The sequence below is a fragment of the Fukomys damarensis genome, unplaced genomic scaffold, assembly GCF_012274545.1.
Source record: "Fukomys damarensis isolate Sample0158 unplaced genomic scaffold, DMR_v1.0_HiC HiC_scaffold_20, whole genome shotgun sequence".
Lineage (NCBI taxonomy): Eukaryota > Metazoa > Chordata > Mammalia > Rodentia > Bathyergidae > Fukomys > Fukomys damarensis.
This window is the reverse complement of record NW_022900932.1, coordinates 21,659,793-21,666,905: the sequence shown is the minus strand read 5'-3', so window position 1 is coordinate 21,666,905 and position 7,113 is coordinate 21,659,793. Positions and strand designations below refer to the sequence as shown.

The 7,113-nt window shown below is 39.9% G+C and overlaps 1 protein-coding gene across 2 annotated transcripts in view; it reads right to left on the bottom strand.

Moving 5' to 3' along the window:
* The window catches only part of Slc25a16 (solute carrier family 25 member 16), a 40,463-nt gene extending 33,356 nt beyond the window's left edge, over window positions 1–7,107 (bottom strand). The window contains exon 1 of one of the 2 annotated variants that reach the window (XM_019204895.2): window positions 7,090–7,107. The gene's annotated coding sequence lies outside the window, so the exon portion shown is untranslated. Of the gene's footprint in view, window positions 1–6,793; window positions 6,812–7,089 lie in introns of those variants that run through there. The other variant, XM_019204894.2, reaches the window with a different exon arrangement.
* Between the last annotated feature and the right edge of the window lie 6 nt (window positions 7,108–7,113).

Here is a 7,113-nt window from a genome sequence, read left to right as displayed (position 1 = left end):
TGGAAAAAGTCATCCCAATTTACTGTGTTGAGTTGGCATTGTACAGAAATGAACAGCCATATTGGTTTAGAAATGTTAATTTATTTTTATTTTTATTTTTTATTTTTTTTCCATGTGTACAGGGGTAATGCACTGTATTGAATATGTGAGGTCATATCTACGTGGGTTTGATTACAGAAACTAATAAAGTATTCTGTAAATAATGAAAAAAGAATAAGATAAGACTATAAAAGCAAGAACCAATTTAACTATGTTAGGGGACCATTTTCATCCCCAGAATTAAGGATTATTTTAATGTTACATCATTGCCTTTACTCTTTTACTTTCCTTTTTAGTTTTATTTTAGGATTCCCTATTTTTATGTTCATACAGAGATTTCGTTAACTGAAATACCGAATAGTTTCTTTGGTGTGAAAAACTATAATAGTACACAGGATCCTAATGAGATAATTAATAATGTGAAATAGGAAGTAAAGGGCTAAAGGTGTAGGGAAAGTGGGAAGGGTGGGGGAAAGGTAATAAGGGAGAGGAAAAAATATGAGAAACTGAAAAAATGGAAATAAAGTGTTTGTAAATGGGGAGGGCAGGAGGGGGTGAAGGGAGAGTAGGGACAAGGGGAAAAAATGAGAATCAAGACCTATTATGTAAAGGTACAGAATCCCAATGATGAATGTAACTGTATTGTATACCTAGATTGTACCAATAAACTCAACAAAAAAAAATTTAAAAATAAAAAAATAAAGATGGGTAGGGGAAGGGTAATAAGGGAAAAGAAAAAAATGTGAGATAATGAAAAGATGGAAATAAAGTGGTTGTAGATGGGGAGGGGAGGACGGGGTGAAGGGAGGACAGGGACAAGGGTTAAAAATGAGAACCAAGACCTGTCATGTAGAGGTACAAGATCCCAACAATGAATGTAACTGTACTGTATACCTAAAATGTACCAATAAACTCAATTAAAGCTGGAAAAAAATAAAAAATAAAAAGGGAGGAAATAACTTAGTGCAAAGATCCTGGGTTCAATCCCTACTACCACAAAAAAATGCATATTTTGAGATATCAGAAATTAAATATACTAAACATATATTTGTGCTCAATTATTATACCTATATAAATTTGGTTTGCTTTTTTTTTTTTCAGACAGGGTCTTGCTAAATTGTCCAGGCTGGCCTTAAACTTGAATCCGCCTGCTTTAGCTTCTTTAGTAGCTATGATTACAGGCATGGTAACCCCAGCCTTATCAATTTTTGTGGCTTATCAATTATTCTTTATCTGAACTAATGGAAATAAGTCATGGCTATCCAAATAAGGATGAGCCAAAAACAACTTGCATTTGTTTTCAAATTTTTGTTATATTGCCATCTTGTCATGTATAAACTATATAATGAAATTATTCAGAATGCATTCAATAACTAGTTTCCTTTGACAGCTTTCACACCACTTTAGAGGTCAATTAATCATTCAAACAGTACATCAAGTTAGATCAAGTAGCTTTTCTCTTCCTTTTAAGGCTGAGCAACCGGGCTGCAGGTGTAGCTCAATGGCAGACTGAGGAAGAGAGGGCAGGAGGGAAAAGGGAAAGGAAGGAAGGAGGGAGAAAAGACAAATGAAGGGGAGGAAGGGAAAGGAAAAGGTTGAGCAATCAAAGTTATTTGTCCAAGGGCCGGGGATCTGGCTCAGTGGTTTCGCTGCCTGCCTTGCAAGCACAAGAACTTGAGTTCAATCCCTGGTACCAAAAAAAAAAAGTTATTTGTCCAAGGCTATTGCTGACTATCATAGATCACAAATCTCAAGTGTTCATTTTGTGTCAGGCACTAGGCTAAGAGATTGAACTGTACGCACACTGTCAAGGCTTTAACTATTGTTTAATCACTACATCACCCCTCTAAGGTAGGTACTTTTACTATTCTCTTTCAAGGATGGGGACACTGAGGCCCTGGGAACTGAGTAACCCACCCAATGGTTTTCTGTCGTGTCACTTGGACCTGGAACACCTGTACATACACCATATATACTTCTAAGTTGTACATGCTTCCCAATGTTTTGAATCAGCACTTAAATACAGATGGTCAATAAACATAGGAGGAGATACTCAGCATCATTCTCTTTAGGAAAATGTGAACTAAAACCACAATTAGATCCCACCAAACACCTGTTAAAATGGAACGCATGCCCGCATACACACTCTCACAAATGCCAAGTGCCGAGAAGGCAGTGGGGATACAGAACAAGGACTTGGAAAATAGTTTGACAGTTTCTTATAAAGTTGAACATGGTTAAGAGTGGGGCTCAGTAGTACAGGGCTTGCCTACAATGTGCGAGACCCTGGTACCAAAAACCAAAAAAAAAAAAAAAAAAAATCAAATAATATAATAACCAAATCCTGGTGATGCTGCAGCGGGGGTGGGGGTCATCTACATTGTGGGTGGGAATATAAACTAGCACAACCACTATGGAGATCATCATGGAGATTGCCCAAAGAACTAAAACTAGAAATACCATTCATCCCAGCTATACCTTTTCTAGGTATCTTCCTAAAACACTTAAAGATATTACACTGATACATGCACACTCATGTTTATAGCAGCACAATTCATAATAGCTAAATCTTGGAAGCAGCCCATATATCCATCAATAGATGACTGAAGAAAATGTGGTATTGAGCCAGGAATTTAGCTCAGTAGTTCTGTTGCCTGCCTTGCAAGGATCAAGGTCCTGAGTTTAATCCCCAGTACCAAAAAAAATAAAAAGCTCTGTTTCCATTTAGGGCTGGGGATTTAGCTCAGTGGTTCGGTCTCCTGCCTTGCAAGTGCAAGGGCCCGAGTTCAAGCCCCAGTACCCCCACCAAAAAAAAGAAAAAGAAAATGTGGTATTTATACATAATGGAGTACTACTCTGCCATAAAGAGGGATAAATTTCAGTCATTTACAGGAAAATGGATGCACCTTGAGACCATAATGTTGAGTGAAATAAATCAGACACACAAGCTTAAATATCTTTTACGTGAGAAGTCCAAAATATAAATAAAGAGCAAAATAAAGCTAGATAATAGGAAATAGGGAGATCCTTTGCAAAAGGGAAGGGACCGAGAGATGAAGGGATTGGGAAAGACGTGGGGGAAGGGGAGGAAAAAGAATTGAGATGTGTTCTATACATGGAACAATCGCCCATGATGGATGTGATCATCATGAACTGCCATGGAATAAAAAGATAAATTTTTTTTTAAAAAAACAGAAAAGTACACAAACCATAAGTATGCCATTTAATAAATCACTGCAGGGCCAGGGATGTAGTTCAGTGGTACCATGCCTGCCTTGAAAGCACAAGGTCGATCCCTGTACCAAAAATAAATAATAAAAGTGCTACAAAAATAAATAAAATATATTTATTTATAAATATAAAATAAAGCACTACGAAACACACTCATGTAAGGATGACCCAAATCATAAATGCAGTGCTACTTGCCGTTAAAAGTCCCTTCCTAGGGGCCAGGGATTTAGCTCAGTGGTGCCACACCTGCCTTGCAAGTGCAAGTTCCTGAGTTTGATCCCTGGCACCAAAGGAAAAGGAAAAAGTAAGTCCCTTTCTGATACTCCCCAAATTGCTGTCTACCTTTCCTTCTCAGAGATAACCAATTACTATTCTGACTTTAATACCACGGATTTCATTTCAATTGTTTTTGAACTTTATTACTATATCTAATCACAGTATGCTTGTTTGTGCCTGGCTGCTTCTGCTCAATACTATGCTTGTGACGTCAAGTATGGAGGCATATGCCTGTAATCTTTGCATTCAGGAAGCTGAGACAGGACTGAGAGTTCGAGGCTGGTCGGGCTCTACACAGGGAGATTCATCCAAATTGTTGAGTGTGACAGGAATTTATCCATTTTCAGCGCCTCAGAGTATTTCTTTATGATTATGCCATCATTTAGGTATATCTCCCAGAGAACACTGCTTCTAGCTTGAGGCTATCATGATATGGCAGCCATGAACAGAAATACAGTTTGTACTTAGGAACTGCTAGGTCAAATGGTATGCAAATGTTGAACTTTATAGATAAACAGTCATCACTTCTTCAAATTGGTTTTACCCCTTCACACTACCAGCTACAGGAGTACACTATGGGAGTACAGGTGCTATCCTCACCACATACCCTCAAGACTCCAGTTCAGTGTTCAATCTACCTCACAAAATGCAACATGTCCAAAGCTGAACTGGCTCCTCCCAACCACCAACACAAAAAATGCTCCGCTGACAGGCTCCAGTCAACAACAGCCACATCTTTGTAGTTGCTCAAGCCAAAATGAGTCATCCCTGACTTCTCATCACCCCATCTGTACTCTTCCAAAAGTTATTTGTTCTGTTTATAAGCTTACAATTTATCACCACTATAATCCTGATCCAAGCCACCACCAATCTATCATCTGAACTACTCCAATAACCTCCAAAGTGGTCTCTGCTTCCTTACTTGCCCCTACAATTTACTGTCTTTTTGTTTTTTTGGGTGTGTGTGTGTGTGTGTGTGTGTGTGTGTGTGTGCGCGTGCGTGTTTTGAGACAGGGTCTCACTATGTAGTTGAGACTGACCTGGAACTCACTGTGTAGCCCAGGCTGGTCTCGAACTCATAGCGATCCTCCTGCCTCAGCCTCCCAAGTGCTGGGATTACAGGAGTGCATCACTATGTCTGGTCCCTACATTTACTCTCAATGGAGCAGCTATGTCATATCATATTGCCTCACTTTTCTACTCAGTCTAGAATGACTCCACCTTCACTGTAAGCTAAAGCCGAAATTTTAAGAGCAGGGGGATGGGATGTAATTTAGTGACACCGCACTTGCCTGGCAAGCACAAGATCATGAGTTAGATCCAGGTACGGGGGCGGGGGGGGGCCTGCAATCTGTTTGGGGTTTTTTGTTTTTTATTTGAGAAAGGGTCTCACTATGTAGTTGACACTGACCTGGAACTCACTATGTAGACCAGGATGGACTCAAACTCACAGTGATCCTCCTGCTTCAGCCTCCCAAGTGCTGGGACTACAGGCATGCGCCACCACGCCCAGCTGAAGCTGCAATCTTTAGGACTTGCCAACTCTCATTTTTCTGCCCTGTCCCTGGCCCTGACCTAACTTCCTTCCCCTGTCAGCCATTGACCTTGCAGCATTCTTTGAGCAGACCAGGCCCTCTCTGGCTTTGGAGTCTTCACTTTAGCTTGGCCCTCCACATGAGACACACCTCCTTAGACATCAATGTGTAAAATGGCTTCACTCCGGGCTGGGGATTTAGCTCAGTAGTTTGGTGACCTGCCTTGCAAGTGCAAGGACCAGAGTTCAATCCCTGGTACCAAACAAAAAAAAAAAAACTTGGAAATATGTGAATCTGTACTACTCACCATATGAGAACTGCCCTTAATATTAATTATGAGTTTTTATGTTCAGGGATCATTTTCATCTTCAGAATTAAGGATTATTTTAATCTTACATCATTGCCTTTTCTCTTTTACTTTCCTTTTTAGTTTTATTTTAGGATTCCCTATTTTTAATGTTCATCCAAAGATTTCTTTAACTGAAATACCAAATAGTTTCTCTGATGTGAAAAACTATAATGCACACAGGATCCTAATGATATAATGGACAATGTGAAATAGGAAGTAAAGGGCTAAAGGTGTAGGGAAAGTGGGAAGGGTAGGGGAAAGGTAATAAGGGAGAGGAAAAAATATGAGAAATTGAAAAAATGGAAATAAAGTGTTTGTAAATGGGGAGGGGAGGAGGGGGTGAAGGGAGAGTAGGGACAAGGGAAAAAAATGAGAATCAAGACCTATCATGTAAAGGTACAGGATTCCAATAATGAATGTAACTGTATTGTATACCTAAATTGTACCAATAAACTCAATAAAAAGAAAAATAAATAAATGGCTTCACTCCTTCAAATGTTGACTCAACCAGGACATGATCTTGCATGCCTCAATCCCAGCTACATGGGAGGCTGAGGAAGGAGGATTGCAAATTCAAACCTAGCTTGGGCAACTCAGAGAATGAGCAAGATCTTATCTCAAAATAAAAAATAAAAGTAAGGGCTGAGGATGCAGCTCATAGTGAAGGCCTGGTTTCAACCCCCAGTACCAGGAAAAAAAGTTTGCTCATCTCAACCTTTCAATGACACAGACTCACACACATTACTTAATACTCCAAACACTGCTTTTTACTTCGCCCCTTAGCATGCTTCTAACACTCTGTACAAGTTACTTTATTTAATTGTCTTTCTCTCCAAAGTTCCAGAAACAGTGTAAACTCCAGGAGGCCACAGATCTTTGTGTTAAAATTCCCTGATGTATTCCAAACAAAAAGCAGGCACATAGCTGTCACTCAGGTATTCCCAGCATGAATAAACAAATGTTCTTTTTGTTAGTAAAAGGAGAAAATAATTAAATTCTTAATACTCCTGGAGTCTACAGATACTATATTTCTACAAGTCCTCATAATGTGGGTTTTTAAAAAATTCCCAAGCTTAAATAATTAAGTGATGACAGCTCATTCAAGCAATTATAGGCAGTAGAGATTGGCACATGTCTTTAAGGGTAAGCAATGGAAATTTCTTTGAGAAAATGTGGGTCTTCTGGCCGCACAGTAACATCAATACTAGGGCTTGTCAGGCAGATGTGGCACATTTTACTAGAATCACTGGAAGTATTTCTGGTTGTAGATAATTTTGCACAATTTCCCAATCATCTTTAAAAAGCTGGTCTCCAATATTTGTTTTCCTCTAAGCAAACAGCAAAATCCAGTTTCTACACTTACCTAAGGCCTTGATAAAAGAACGGAGTGCCCAGCATGTTTCTTGACAGGATTCCTTTCTTTTCCAGCAATCCAATCCTAGAACAGGTGCTTGGTTCATCCTCCCCACGTCTCCAGTCCCTCTGCGACAGCCCAAGACCCCAAGACATAGCTGTCACTAGCCAAGTGATTATTATTAGAAAGGTCACGGGAAGTAAGGGTAAACATCCAGTCTAACAATGAAGCAGCCGGAGCCCAGGAATGTCATCGCTGCCTGGCACCTACCTGCCCGCCACCCTGTCCCCGCCGTGAGCACCCACCTCCGGCCAGGAAGGAACGCAGCC